Below are 16,012 nucleotides of genomic sequence, written 5' to 3'. Positions count from 1 at the left end.
CTTTTCACACTTATGTTGGTGCAGGAAACCACTTTTGCACTTGTATTAGTTTGGAAAAAACACTTTTTGCACTTGTGTTAGCGTTGAAAAACCACTTTTCGCACTTGTGTTGGTGCATGAAACCACTTTTGCACTTGTATTAGTGTGGAAAAAACACTTTTTGCACTTGTGATAGTGTTGAAAAACCACTTTTCGCACTTGTGTTAGTGTTGAAAAACCACTTTTCGCACTTGTGTTAGTGTTGAAAAACCACTTTTCGCACTTGTGTTGGTGCAGGAAACCACTTTTGCACTTGTATTAGTGTGGAAAAAACACTTTTTGCACTTGTGATAGTGTTGAAAAACCACTTTTCGCACTTGTGTTAGTGTTGAAAAACCACTTTTCGCACTTGTGTTAGTGTTGAAAAACCACTTTTCGCACTTGTGTTGGTGCAGGAAACCACTTTTGCACTTGTATTAGTGTGGAAAAAACACTTTTTGCACTTGTGATAGTGTTGAAAAACCACTTTTCGCACTTGTGTTAGTGTTGAAAAACCACTTTTCGCACTTGTGTTGGTGCAGGAAACCACTTTTGCACTTGTATTAGTGTGGAAAAAACACTTTTTGCACTTGTGATAGTGTTGAAAAACCACTTTTTGCACTTGTGATAATGTTGAAAAACCACTTTTCGCACTTGTGTTAGTGTTGAAAAACCACTTTTCGCACTTGTGTTGGTGCAGGAAACCACTTTTGCACTTGTGTTGGTGCAGGAAACCACTTTTGCACTTGTATTAGTGTGGAAAAAACACTTTTTGCACTTGTGATAGTGTTGAAAAACCACTTTTCGCACTTGTGTTAGTGTTGAAAAACCACTTTTCGCACTTGTGTTAGTGTTGAAAAACCACTTTTCGCACTTGTGTTGGTGCAGGAAACCACTTTTGCACTTGTATTAGTGTGGAAAAAACACTTTTTGCACTTGTGATAGTGTTGAAAAACCACTTTTCGCACTTGTGTTAGTGTTGAAAAACCACTTTTCGCACTTGTGTTGGTGCAGGAAACCACTTTTGCACTTGTATTAGTGTGGAAAAAACACTTTTTGCACTTGTGATAGTGTTGAAAAACCACTTTTCGCACTTGTGTTAGTGTTGAAAAACCAATTTTCACACTTGTGTTGGTGCAGGAACCCACTTTTGCACTTGTATTAGTTTGGAAAAAACACTTTTTGCACTTGTGATAGTGTTGAAAAACCACTTTTCGCACTTGTGTTAGTGTTGAAAAACCACTTTTCACACTTATGTTGGTGCAGGAAACCACTTTTGCACTTGTATTAGTTTGGAAAAAACACTTTTTGCACTTGTGTTAGCGTTGAAAAACCACTTTTCGCACTTGTGTTGGTGCATGAAACCACTTTTGCACTTGTATTAGTGTGGAAAAAACACTTTTTGCACTTGTGATAGTGTTGAAAAACCACTTTTCGCACTTGTGTTAGTGTTGAAAAACCACTTTTCGCACTTGTGTTAGTGTTGAAAAACCACTTTTCGCACTTGTGTTGGTGCAGGAAACCACTTTTGCACTTGTATTAGTGTGGAAAAAACACTTTTTGCACTTGTGGTAGTGTTGAAAAACCACTTTCGCACTTGTGTTAGTGTTGAATAACCACTTTTCGCACTTGTGTTGGTGCAGGAAACCACTTTTGCACTTGTGTTGGTGCAGGAAGCCACTTTTGCACTTGTATTAGTTTGGAAAAAACACTTTTTGCACTTGTGATAGTGTTGAAAAACCACTTTTCGCACTTGTGTTAGCGTTGAAAAACCACTTTTCGCACTTGTGTTGGTGCATGAAACCACTTTTGCACTTGTATTAGTGTGGAAAAAACACTTTTTGCACTTGTGATAGTGTTGAAAAACCACTTTTCGCACTTGTGTTAGTGTTGAAAAACCACTTTTCGCACTTGTGTTAGTGTTGAAAAACCACTTTTCGCACTTGTGTTGGTGCAGGAAACCACTTTTGCACTTGTATTAGTGTGGAAAAAACACTTTTTGCACTTGTGGTAGTGTTGAAAAACCACTTTTCGCACTTGTGTTAGTGTTGAAAAACCACTTTTCGCACTTGTGTTAGTGTTGAAAAACCACTTTTCGCACTTGTGTTGGTGCAGGAAACCACTTTTGCACTTGTGTTGGTGCAGGAAACCACTTTTGCACTTGTATTAGTGTGGAAAAAACACTTTTTGCACTTGTGATAGTGTTGAAAAACCCTTCTAATTCGGAAAAAAAAATAGTAAAACTGATGATTCGGGCTGAAACTGATGATTCGGGCTAAAACTGATGATTCGGGCTAAAACGGATTAATCGGGCTAAAACTGATGATTCGGGCTAAAACTGATGATTCGGGCTAAAATGGATTAATCGGGCTAAAACTGATGATTCGGGCTAAAACGGATTAATCGGGCTAAAACGGATTAATCCGGCTAAAACTGATGATTCGGGCTAAAACTGATGATTCGGGCTAAAACGGATTAATCGGGCTAAAACTGATGATTCGGGCTAAAACTGATGATTCAGGCTAAAACTGATGATTTGGGCTAAAATGGATTAATCGGGCTAAAACTGATGATTCGGGCTAAAACTGATGATTGGGGCTAAAACGGATTAATCGGGCTAAAACTGATTAATCGGGCTAAAACTGATGATTCGGGCTAAAACGGATGATTCGGGCTAAAACTGATGATTCGGGGTAAAACTGATGATTCGGGCTAAAACTGATGACTCGGGCTAAAACGGATTAATCGGGCTAAAACTGATTAATCGGGCTAAAACTGATGATTCGGGCTAAAACGGATGATTCGGGCTAAAACTGATGATTCGGGCTAAAACTGATGATTCGGGCTAAAACGGATGATTCGGGCTAAAACTGATTAATCGGGCTAAAACTGATGATTCGGGCTAAAACTGATGATTCGGGCTAAAACGGATGATTCGGGCTAAAACTGATGATTCGGGCTAAAACTGATGATTCGGGCTAAAACTGATGATTCGGGCTAAAACTGATGATTCGGGCTAAAACTGATGATTCGGGCTAAAACTGATGATTTGGGCTAAAACTGATGATACGGGCTAAAACGGATTAATCGGGCTAAAATGGATTAATCGGGGTAAAACTGATGATTCGGGCTAAAACTGATGATTCGGGCTAAAACTGATGATTCGGGCTAAAACTGATGATTCGGGCTAAAACGGATTAATCGGGCTAAAACTGATGATTCGGGCTAAAACTGATGATTCGGGCTAAAACGGATTAATCGGGCTAAAACTGATGATTCTGGCTAAAACTGATGATTCGGGCTAAAACTGATGATTCGGGCTAAAACTGATGATTCGGGCTAAAACGGATTAATCGGGCTAAAACTGATGATTCGGGCTAAAACTGATGATTCGGGCTAAAACTGATGATTCGGGCTAAAACTGATGATTCGGGATAAAATGGATTAATCGGTCTAAAACTGATGATTCGGGCTAAAACTGATGATTCGGGCTAAAACTGATGATTCGGGCTAAAACTGATGATTCGGGCTAAAACTGATGATTCGGGCTAAAACTGATGATTCGGGCTAAAACTGATGATTCGGGCTAAAACGGATTAATCGGGCTAAAACTGATGATTCGGGCTAAAACTGATGATTCGGGCTAAAACTGATGATTCGTGCTAAAACTGATGATTCGGGCTAAAACTGATGATTCGGGCTAAAACTGATGATTCGGGCTAAAACGGATTAATCGGGCTAAAACTGATGATTCGGGCTAAAACTGATGATTCGGGCTAAAACTGATGATTCGTGCTAAAACTGATGATTCGGGCGAAAACGGATTAATCGGGCTAAAACTGATGATTCGGGCTAAAACTGATGATTCGGGCTAAAACTGATGATTCGTGCTAAAACGGATTAATCAGGCTAAAACTGATGATTCGGGCTAAAACTGATGATTCAGGCTAAAACTGATGATTCGGGCTAAAACTGATGATTCGGGCTAAAACGGATTAATCGGGCTAAAACTGATGATTCGGGCTAAAACTGATGATTCGGCCTAAAACTGATGATTCGGGCTAAAACTGATGATTCGGGCTAAAACTGATGATTCGGGCTAAAACTAATGATTCGGGCTAAAACTGCTGATTCGGGCTAAAACTGATGATTCGGGCTAAAACGGATTAATCGGGCTAAAACTGATGATTCGGGCTAAAACTGATGATTCGGGCTAAAACTAATGATTCGGGCTAAAACTGATGATTCGGGCTAAAACTGATGATTCGGGCTAAAGCGGCTTAATCGGGCTAAAACTGATGATTCGGGCTAAAACTGATGATTCGGGCTAAAACTGATGATTCGGGCTAAAACTGATGATTCGTGCTAAAACTGATGATTCGGGCTAAAATGGATTAATCGGGCTAAAACTGATGATTCGGGCTAAAACTGATGATTCGGGCTAAAACTAATGATTCGGGCTAAAACTGATGATTCGGGCTAAAACGGATTAATCGGGCTAAAACTGATGATTCGGGCTAAAACTGATGATTCGGGCTAAAACTGCTTAATCTGGCTAAAACTGATGATTCGGGCTAAAACTGATGATTCGGGATAAAACTGATGATTCGGGCTAAAACTGATGATTCGGGCTAAAATGGATTAATCGGGCTAAAACTGATGATTCGGGCTAAAACTGATGATTCGGGCTAAAACTGATGATTCGTGCTAAAACTGATGATTCGGGCTAAAATGGATTAATCGGGCTAAAACTGATGATTCGGGCTAAAACTGATGATTCGGGCTAAAACTGATGATTCGGGCTAAAACTGATGATTCGGGCTAAAACGGATTAATCGGGCTAAAACTGATGATTCGGGCTAAAACTGATGATTCGGGCTAAAACTGCTTAATCTGGCTAAAACTGATGATTCGTGCTAAAACTGATGATTCAGACTAAAATGGATTAATCGGGCTAAAACTGATGATTCGGGCTAAAACTGATGATTCGGGCTAAAACTGATGATTCGGGCTAAAACTGATGATTCGGGCTAAAACTGATGATTCGGGCTAAATCTGATGATTCGGGCTAAAACTGATGATTCGGGCTAAAACTGATGATTCGGGCTAAAATGGATTAATCGGGCTAAAACTGATGATTCGGGCTAAAACTGATGATTCGCGCTAAAACTGATGATTCGGGCTAAAACTGATGATTCGGCATAAAACGGATTAATCGGGCTAAAACTGATGATTCGGGCTAAAACGGATTAATCGGGCTAAAACTGATGATTCGGGCTAAAACTGATGATTCGGGCTAAAACTGATGATTCGGGCTAAAACTGATTAACCGGGCTAAAACTGATGATTCAGCCTAAAACTGATGATTCGGGCTAAAACTGATGATTCGGGCTAAAACGGATTAATCGGGCTAAAACTGATGATTCGGGCTAAAACTGATGATTCGGGCTAAAACGGATTAATCGGGCTAAAACTGATTAATCGTGCCAAAACTGATGATTCGGGCTAAAACAGATGATTCGGGCTAAAACTGATGATTCGGGCTGAAACTGATGATTCGGGCTAAAACTGATGATTCGGTCTAAAACGGATTAATCGGGCTAAAACTGATTAATCGGGCTAAAACTGATGATACGGGCTAAAACGGATGATTCGGGCTAAAACTGATGATTCGGGCTAAAACTTATGATTCGGGCTAAAACGGATGATTCGGGCTAAAACGGATGATTCGGGCTAAAACTGATTAATCGGGCTAAAACTGATGATTCGGGCTAAAACGGATGATTCGGGCTAAAACTGATGATTCGGGCTAAAACTGATGATTCGGGCTAAAACTGATGATTCGGGCTAAAACTGATGATTCAGGCTAAAACGGATTAATCGGGCTAAAACTGATGATTCGGGCTCAAACTGATGATTCGGGCTTAAACGGATTAATCGGGCTAAAACGGATGATTCGGGCTAAAACTGATGATTCGGGCTAAAACGGATTAATCGGGCTAAAACTGATGATTCGGGCTAAAACTGATGATTCGGGCTAAAACTTATGATTCGGTCTAAAACTGATGATTCAGGCTAAAACGGATTAATCGGGCTAAAACTGATTAATCGGGCTAAAACTGATTAATCGGGATAAAACGGATGATTCGGGCTAAAACTGATGATTCGGGCTAAAACTGATGATTCGGGCTAAAACTGATGATTCGGGCTAAAACTGATGATTCGGGCTAAAACGGATTCATCGGGCTAAAACGGATTAATCGGGCTAAAACTGATGATTCGGGCTAAAACTGATGATTCGGGATAAAACTGATGATTCGGGCTAAAACTGATGATTCGGGCTAAAACTGATGATTCGGGCTAATCTGATGATTCGGGCTAAACTGATGATTCGGGCTAAAACTGATGATTCGGGCTAAAACTGATTAATCAGGCTAAAACTGATGATTCGGGCTAAAACTGATGATTCGGGCTAAAACGGATTATCGGGCTAAAACTGATGATTCGGGCTAAAACTGATGATTCGGCCTAAAACGGATTAATCGGGCTAAAACTGATGATTCGGACTAAAACTGATGATTCGGGTTAAACGGATTAATCGGGATAAAACTGATGATTCGGGCTAAAACGGATGATTCGGGCTAAAACGGATGATTCGGGCTAAAACTGATGATTCGGGATAAAACTGATGATTCGGGCTAAAACGGATGATTCGGGCTAAAACTGATGATTCGGGCTAAAACTGATGATTCGGGCTAAAACGGATGATTCAGGCTAAAACTGATGATTCGGGCTAAAACTGATGATTCGGGCTAAAACTGATGATTCGGGTTAAAACTGATGATTCGGGCTAAAACTGATGATTCGGGCTAAAACTGATGATTCGGGCTAAAACGGATTAATCGGGCTAAAACTGATGATTCGGGCTAAAACTGATGATTCGGGCTAAAACGGATTAATCGGGCTAAAACTGATGATTCTGGCTAAAACTGATGATTCGGGCTAAAACTGATGATTCGGGCTAAAACTGATGTTTCGGGCTAAAACGGATTAATCGGGCTAAAACTGATGATTCGGGCTAAAACTGATGATTCGGGCTAAAACTGATGATTCGGGCTAAAACTGATGATTCGGGCTAAAATGGATTAATCGGTCTAAAACTGATGATTCGGGCTAAAACTGATGATTCGGGCTAAAACTGATGATTCGGGCTAAAACTGATGATTCGGGCTAAAACTGATGATTCGGGCTAAAACTGATGATTCGGGCTAAAACTGATGATTCGGGCTAAAACGGATTAATCGGGCTAAAACTGATGATTCGGGCTAAAACTGAAGATTCGGGCTAAAACTGATGATTCGTGCTAAAACTGATGATTCGGGCTAAAACTGATGATTCGGGCTAAAACTGATGATTCGGGCTAAAACGGATTAATCGGGCTAAAACTGATGATTCAGGCTAAAACTGATGATTCGGGCTAAAACTGATGATTCGTGCTAAAACTGATGATTCGGGCTAAAACGGATTAATCGGGCTAAAACTGATGATTCGGGCTAAAACTGATGATTCGGGCTAAAACTGATGATTCGTGCTAAAACGGATTAATCAGGCTAAAAGTGATGATTCGGGCTAAAACTGATGATTCAGGCTAAAACTGATGATTCGGGCTAAAACTGATGATTCGGGCTAAAACGGATGATTCGGGCTAAAACGGATTAATCGGGCTAAAACTGATGATTCGGGCTAAAACTGATGATTCGGCCTAAAACTGATGATTCGGGCTAAAACTGATGATTCGGGCTAAAACTGATGATTCTGGCTAAAACTAATGATTCGGGCTAAAACTGCTGATTCGGGCTAAAACTGATTAATCGGGCTAAAACTGATTAATCGGGTTAAAACTGATGATTCGGGCTAAAACTGATGATTCGGGCTAAAACTAATGATTCGGGCTAAAACTGATGATTCGTGCTAAAACTGATGATTCGGGCTAAAGCGGTTTAATCGGGCTAAAACTGATGATTCGGGCTAAAACTGATGATTCGGGCTAAAACTGATGATTCGTGCTAAAACTGATGATTCAGACTAAAATGGATTAATCGGGCTAAAACTGATGATTCGGGCTAAAACTGATGATTCGGGCTAAAACTGATGATTCGGGCTAAAACTGATGATTCGGGCTAAAACTGATGATTCGGGCTAAATCTGATGATTCGGGCTAAAACTGATGATTCGAGCTAAAACTGATGATTCGGGCTAAAACTGCTTAATCTGGCTAAAACTGATGATTCGGGCTAAAACTGATGATTCGGGCTAAAACGGATTAATCGGGCTAAAACTGATGATACGGGCTAAAACTGATTAAACGGGCTAAAACTGATGATGCGGGCTAAAACTGATGATTCGGGCTGAAACTGATGATTCGGGCTAAAACGGATTAATCGGGCTAAAACTGATGATTCGGGCTAAAACTGATGATTCGGGCTAAAGCGGATTTAATCGGGCTAAAACTGATGATTCGTGCTAAAACTGATGATTCGGGCTAAAACTGCTGATTCGGGCTAAAACTGATGATTCGGGCTAAAACGGATTAATCGGGCTAAAACTGATGATTCGGGCTAAAACTGATGATTCGGGCTAAAACTAATGATTCGGGCTAAAACTGATGATTCGGGCTAAAACTGATGATTCGGGCTAAATCTGATGATTCGGGCTAAAACTGATGATTCGGGCTAAAACTGATGATTCGGGCTAAAACTGCTTAATCTGGCTAAAACTGATGATTCGGGCTAAAACTGATGATTCGGGCTAAAACGGATTAATCGGGCTAAAACTGATGATACGGGCTAAAACTGATTAAACGGGCTAAAACTGATGATGCGGGCTAAAACTGATGATTCGGGCTGAAACTGATGATTCGGGCTAAAACGGATTAATCGGGCTAAAATGGATTAATCGTGCTAAAACTGATGATTCGGGCTAAAACGGATTAATCGGGCTAAAACTGATGATTCGGTCTATAACTGTTTAATCGGGCTTAAATGGATTAATCGGGCTAAAACTGATGATTCGGGCTAAAACTGACGATTCGGGCTAAAACTGATGATTCGGGCTAAAACTGATGATTCGGGATAAAACTGATGATTCGGGCTAAAACGGATTAATCGGGCTAAAACTGATGATTCGGGCTAAAACTGATGATTCGGGCTAAAACGGATTAATCGGGCTAAAACTGATGATTCGGGCTAAAACTGATGATTCGGGCTAAAACTTATGATTCGGTCTAAAACTGATGATTCGGGCTAAAACGGATTAATCGGGCTAAAACTGATTAATCGGGCTAAAACTGATTAATCGGGATAAAACGGATGATTCGGGCTAAAACTGATGATTCGGGCTAAAACTGATGATTCGGGCTAAAACTGATGATTCGGGCTAAAACTGATGATTCGGGTTAAAACGGATTCATCGGGATAAGACGGATTAATCGGGCTAAAACTGATGATTCGGGCTAAAACTGATGATTCGGGCTAAAACTGATGATTCGGGCTAAAACTGATGATTCGGGCTAAAACTGATGATTCGGGCTAAAATGATGATTCGGGCTAAACTGATGATTCGGGCTAAAACTGATGATTCGGGCTAAAACTGATTAATCAGGCTAAAACTGATGATTCGGGCTAAAACTGATGATTCGGGCTAAAACGGATTATCGGGCTAAAACTGATGATTCGGGCTAAAACTGATGATTCGGCCTAAAACGGATTAATCGGGCTAAAACTGATGATTCGGGCTAAAACTGATGATTCGGGCTAAAACTGATGATTCTGGCTAAAACTAATGATTCGGGCTAAAACTGCTGATTCGGGCTAAAACTGATGATTCGGGCTAAAACTGATGATTCGGCCTAAAACTGATGATTCGGGCTAAAACTGATGATTCGGGCTAAAACTGATGATTCTGGCTAAAACTAATGATTCGGGCTAAAACTGCTGATTCGGGCTAAAACTGATTAATCGGGCTAAAACTGATTAATCGGGTTAAAACTGATGATTCGGGCTAAAACTGATGATTCGGGCTAAAACTAATGATTCGGGCTAAAACTGATGATTCGTGCTAAAACTGATGATTCGGGCTAAAGCGGTTTAATCGGGCTAAAACTGATGATTCGGGCTAAAACTGATGATTCGGGCTAAAACTGATGATTCGTGCTAAAACTGATGATTCAGGCTAAAATGGATTAATCGGGCTAAAACTGATGATTCGGGCTAAAACTGATGATTCGGGCTAAAACTGATGATTCGGGCTAAAACTGATGATTCGGGCTAAAACTGATGATTCGGGCTAAATCTGATGATTCGGGCTAAAACTGATGATTCGGGCTAAAACTGATGATTCGGGCTAAAACTGCTTAATCTGGCTAAAACTGATGATTCGGGCTAAAACTGATGATTCGGGCTAAAACGGATTAATCGGGCTAAAACTGATGATACGGGCTAAAACTGATTAAACGGGCTAAAACTGATGATGCGGGCTAAAACTGATGATTCGGGCTGAAACTGATGATTCGGGCTAAAACGGATTAATCGGGCTAAAACTGATGATTCGGGCTAAAACTGATGATTCGGCCTAAAACTGATGATTCGGGCTAAAACTGATGATTCGTGCTAAAACTGATGATTCGGGCTAAAACTGCTGATTCGGGCTAAAACTGATGATTCGGGCTAAAACGGATTAATCGGGCTAAAACTGATGATTCGGGCTAAAACTGATGATTCGGGCTAAAACTAATGATTCGGGCTAAAACTGATGATTCGTGCTAAAACTGATGATTCGGGCTAAAGCGGATTTAATCGGGCTAAAACTGATGATTCGGGCTAAAACTGATGATTCGGGCTAAAACTGATGATTCGTGCTAAAACTGATGATTCGGGCTAAAATGGATTAATCGGGCTAAAACTGATGATTCGGGCTAAAACTGATGATTCGGGCTAAAACTGATGATTCGGGCTAAAACTGATGATTCGGGCTAAAACTGATGATTCGGGCTAAATCTGATGATTCGGGCTAAAACTGATGATTCGGGCTAAAACTGATGATTCGGGCTAAAACTGCTTAATCTGGCTAAAACTGATGATTCGGGCTAAAACTGATGATTCGGGCTAAAACGGATTAATCGGGCTAAAACTGATGATACGGGCTAAAACTGATTAAACGGGCTAAAACTGATGATGCGGGCTAAAACTGATGATTCGGGCTGAAACTGATGATTCGGGCTAAAACGGATTAATCGGGCTAAAATGGATTAATCGTGCTAAAACTGATGATTCGGGCTAAAACGGATTAATCGGGCTAAAACTGATGATTCGGTCTATAACTGTTTAATCGGGCTTAAATGGATTAATCGGGCTAAAACTGATGATTCGGGCTAAAACTGATGATTCGGGCTAAAACTGATAATTCGGGCTAAAACTGATGATTCGGGATAAAACTGATGATTCGGGCTAAAACGGATTAATCGGGCTAAAACTGATGATTCGGGCTAAAACTGATGATTCGGGCTAAAACGGATTAATCGGGCTAAAACTGATGATTCGGGCTAAAACTGATGATTCGGGCTAAAACTTATGATTCGGTCTAAAACTGATGATTCGGGCTAAAACGGATTAATCGGGCTAAAACTGATTAATCGGGCTAAAACTGATTAATCGGGATAAAACGGATGATTCGGGCTAAAACTGATGATTCGGGCTAAAACTGATGATTCGGGCTAAAACTGATGATTCGGGCTAAAACTGATGATTCGGGTTAAAACGGATTCATCGGGATAAGACGGATTAATCGGGCTAAAACTGATGATTCGGGCTAAAACTCTCTCGTTGATTCGATGAACTCTCTCGTTTTGTTGTTGTTGTGTTGCAGGCTCGGGTCGTGCGATGTTTGGAAACCGCATGAGCTACATGAAGGCAGTTGAGGCTGAATTTGTTCAAATAACGACTCCAAAATTCATCAGAAAGATCCAGATCGACCCATATTTGGAAGGCAAGGTGTTGTGCCAGACCTGCAACATCGAGCTTGGAACCAAGTTCTGTCGAAACACGGTATGCCTCAAGTACTTCTGCAAATTATGCTGGGATGCACAACATGGTGTTGAGAGCCATTGTTTACATCGCCCAATGAAGCGCTTCCCCAAAAAACACCTGTAGATCTCCATCACAGGACCACTGTATTTTAGTGTTTGATTAAGTATTTGATTGTATTGTATTCATATTTATTGTAATATTTGTTTTATGAGTATTATTTTAAAATAGAGTTGATATTTAGCTCGTTATCTTGCCAGTTCTCTTGCTCCATTTCGACCTCGCATTGTCACGAGATGATTTTAAAAGATTGTGTCGGTTTCTAAAGTTTAAAAAATTCTTTTGTGGGATTGAGAAAAGGAATTGTTGTTCCCAATGACGATCTAGGAAAGAAGCAAGGAAGAAAGTTTGTATTCCTTTATTTATGGAGATTGAAAAATTATTTTCCCTATTTTCTCGAGGTCGGCTGTGGTTATTGTTGCAGGACAGACACAATGGAGACGAGGTTGGGATGAGGGTGAGAGTGCTGTGAATGGCGGTAGCGAGGGTATCTATGAGTGGAGTGTTAGTGAATGGCGGTAGCGAGGGTAGCTGTGTGAGTGGAGTGTTAGTGAATGGCGGTAGCGAGGGTAGCTGTGTGAGTGGAGTGGTAGTGAATGGCGGTAGCAAGGGTAGCTGTGTGGGTGGCGGTAGTGAGGGTAGCTGTGTGAGTGGCGGTAGCGAGGGTAGCTGTGTGAGTGGCGGTAGTGATGGTAGCTGTGTGAGTGGCGGTAGCGAGGGTAGCTGTGTGAGTGGCGGTAGTGAGGGTAGCTGTGTGAGTGGCGGTAGTGAGGGTAGCTGTGTGAGTGGAGTGGTAGTGAATGGCGGTAGAGAGGGTAGCTGTGTGAGTGGCGGTAGTGAGGGTAGCTGTCTGAGTGGCGGTAGTGAGGGTAGCTGTGTGAGTGGCGGTAGAGAGGGTAGCTGTGTGAGTGGCGGTAGCGAGGGTAGCTGTGTGAGTGGCGGTAGTGAGGGTAGCTGTGTGAGTGGCGGTAGGGAGGGTAGCTGTGTGAGTGGCGGTAGGGAGGGTAGCTGTATGAGTGGAGTATTCGTGAATGGCGGTAGAGAGGGTAGCTGTGTGAGTGACGGTAGCGAGGGTAGCTGTGTGAGTGGCGGTAGCGAGGGTAGCTGTGTGAGTGGCGGTAGCGAGGGTAGCTGTGTGAGTGTTGGTTGTGAGGGTAGCTGTGTGAGTGGCGGTAGCGAGGGTAGCTGTGTGAGTGGCGGTAGTGAGGGTAGCTGTGTGAGTGGCGGTAGAGAGGGTAGCTGTGTGAGTGGCGGTAGTGAGGGTAGCTGTGTGAGTGGCGGTAGTGAGGGTAGCTGTGTGAGTGGCGGTAGCGAGGGTAGCTGTGTGAGTGGCGGTAGGGAGGGTAGCTGTGTGAGTGGCGGTAGAGAGGGTAGCTGTATGAGTGGAGTATTCGTGAATGGTGGTAGCGAGGGTAGCTGTGTGAGTGACGGTAGCGAGGGTAGCTGTGTGAGTGGCGGTAGCGAGGGTAGCTGTGTGAGTGGCGGTAGAGAGGGTAGCTGTATGAGTGGAGTATTCGTGAATGGTGGTAGCGAGGGTAGCTGTGTGAGTGACGGTAGCGAGGGTAGCTGTGTGAGTGGCGGTAGCGAGGGTAGCTGTGTGAGTGGCGGTAGCGAGGGTAGCTGTGTGAGTGGCGGTAGGGAGGGTAGCTGTGTGAGTGGCGGTAGGGAGGGTAGCTGTATGAGTGGAGTATTCGTGAATGGCGGTAGAGAGGGTAGCTGTGTGAGTGGCGGTAGCGAGGGTAGCTGTGTGAGTGGCGGTAGCGAGGGTAGCTGTGTGAGTGGTGGTAGAGAGGGTAGCTGTATGAGTGGAGTATTCGTGAATGTCGGTAGAGAGCGTAGCTGTGTGAGTGGAGTGTTAGTGAATGGTGGTAGGGAGGGTAGCTGTGTGAGTGGAGTGTTAGTGACTGGCGGTAGAGGGGAGCTGTGTGAGTGGAGTTAGTGAATGGCGGTAGTGAGGGTAGCTGTATGAGTGGAGTGTTAGTGAATGGCGGTAGGGAGGATAGCTGTATGAGTGGAGTATTCGTGAATGGCGGTAGCGAGGGTAGCTGTATGAGTGGAATGTTAGTGAATGGCGGTAGCGAGGGTAGCTGTATGAGTGGAGTGTTCGTGAATGGCGGTAGCGAGGGTAGCTGTATGAGTGGAGTGTTAGTGAATGGCGGTAGCGAGGGTAGCTGTATGAGTGGAGTATTCGTGAATGGCGGTAGCGAGGGTAGCTGTATGATTGGAGTGTTATTGAATGGCGGTAGAGAGGGTAACTGTATGAGTGGAGTGTTAGTGAATGGCGGTAGCGAGGGTAGCTGTGTGAGTGGAGTGGTAGTGAATGGCGGTAGGGAGGGTAGCTGTGTGAGTGGCGGTAGAGAGGGTAGCTGTGTGAGTGGCGGTAGAGGGGGTAGCTGTGTGAGTGGAGTGTTAGTGAATGGCGGTAGCGAGGGTATCTATGAGTGGAGTGTTAGTGAATGGCAGTGGAGAGGGTAGTTGTATGAGTGGAGTGTTAGCGAATGGCGGTAGCGATGGTAGCTGTGTGAGTTGAGTGTTAGTGAATGGCGGTAGGGAGGGTAGCTGTATGAGTGGAGTGTTAGTGAATGGTGGTAGGGAGGGTAGCTGTGTGAGTGGAGTGTTAGTGAATGGCGGTAGAGAGGGTACCTCTATGAGTGGAGTATTCGTGAATGGCGGTAGTGAGGGTAGCTGTGTGAGTGGAGTGTTAGTGAATGGCGGTAGAGAGGGTAGCTGTGTGAGTGGAGTGGTAGTGAATGGCGGTAGAGAGGGTAGCTGTATGAGTGGAGTATTCGTGAATGGCGGTAGCGAGGGTAGCTGTATGATTGGAGTGTTTTTGAATGGCGGTAGAGAGGGTAGCTGTGTGAGTGGAGTGTTAGTGAATGGCGGTAGAGAGGGTAGCTGTGTGAGTGGAGTGGTAGTGAATGGCGGTAGAGAGGGTAGCTGTGTGAGTGGAGTGGTAGTGAATGGCGGTAGCGAGGGTAGCTGTGTGAGTGGCGGTAGAGAGGGTAGCTGTGTGAGTGGCGGTAGAGAGGGTAGCTGTGTGAGTGGAGTGTTAGTGAATGGCGGTAGCGAGGGTAGCTGTGTGAGTGGAGTGTTAGTGAATTCTCCCCTTCTTCCCCCTCTCTTTTGTGTCCTCCCCCCTCTCTCCCCATCTTGTCTGCCGCTCCCCTTGTTTTTTGTGTTTTGTGTGTCGGTTTGTCTTTTTGTGTGATTAATGTTTGCTCTTTCACGAGCCTCGATCTTGTATACAAAAAAAAAAAAAAAAAAAAAAAAAAAAAAAAAAAAAAAAAAAAAAAAAAAAAAAAAAAAAAAAAAAAAAAAAAAAAAAAAAAAAAAAAAAAAAAAAAAAAAAAAAAAAAAAAACTGATGATTCGGGCTAAAACTGATGATTCGGGCTAAAACTGATGATTCGGGCTAAACTGATGATTCGGGCTAAACTGATGATTCGGGCTAAAACTGATGATTCGGGCTAAAACTGATTAATCAGGCTAAAACTGATGATTCGGGCTAAAACTGATGATTCGGGCTAAAACGGATTATCGGGCTAAAACTGATGATTCGGGCTAAAACTGATGATTCGGCCTAAAACGGATTAATCGGGCTAAAACTGATGATTCGGGCTAAAACTGATGATTCGCGTTAAACGGATTAATTGGGATAAAACTGATGATTCGGGCTAAAACGGATGATTCGGGCTAAAACGGATGATTCGGGCTAAAACTGATGATTCGGGATAAAACTGATGATTCGGGCTAAAACGGATGATTCGGGCTAAAACTGATGATTCGGGCTAAAACTGATGATTCGGGCTAAAACGGATTAATCGGGCTAAAACGGATTAATCGGGCTAAAACTGA

At 42.8% G+C, this 16,012-nt stretch overlaps 1 long non-coding RNA gene across 1 annotated transcript in view; it reads right to left on the bottom strand.

Moving 5' to 3' along the window:
• The window catches only part of LOC144891401 (uncharacterized), a 245,166-nt gene extending 229,653 nt beyond the window's left edge, over positions 1-15,513 (bottom strand). The window contains exon 1 of the long non-coding RNA XR_013622932.1: positions 15,405-15,513. This is a non-coding gene — a long non-coding RNA (uncharacterized LOC144891401). The remainder of the gene's footprint in view (positions 1-15,404) is intronic.
• Between the last annotated feature and the right edge of the window lie 499 nt (positions 15,514-16,012).

Source organism: Myxine glutinosa, chromosome 3, assembly GCF_964187855.1.
Source record: "Myxine glutinosa chromosome 3, kmMyxGlut1.1, whole genome shotgun sequence".
Taxonomy (NCBI): Eukaryota; Metazoa; Chordata; class Myxini; order Myxiniformes; family Myxinidae; genus Myxine; species Myxine glutinosa.
The sequence above is the reverse complement of the archived record's forward strand: the minus strand, read 5'-3'. Positions and strand labels throughout refer to the sequence as shown.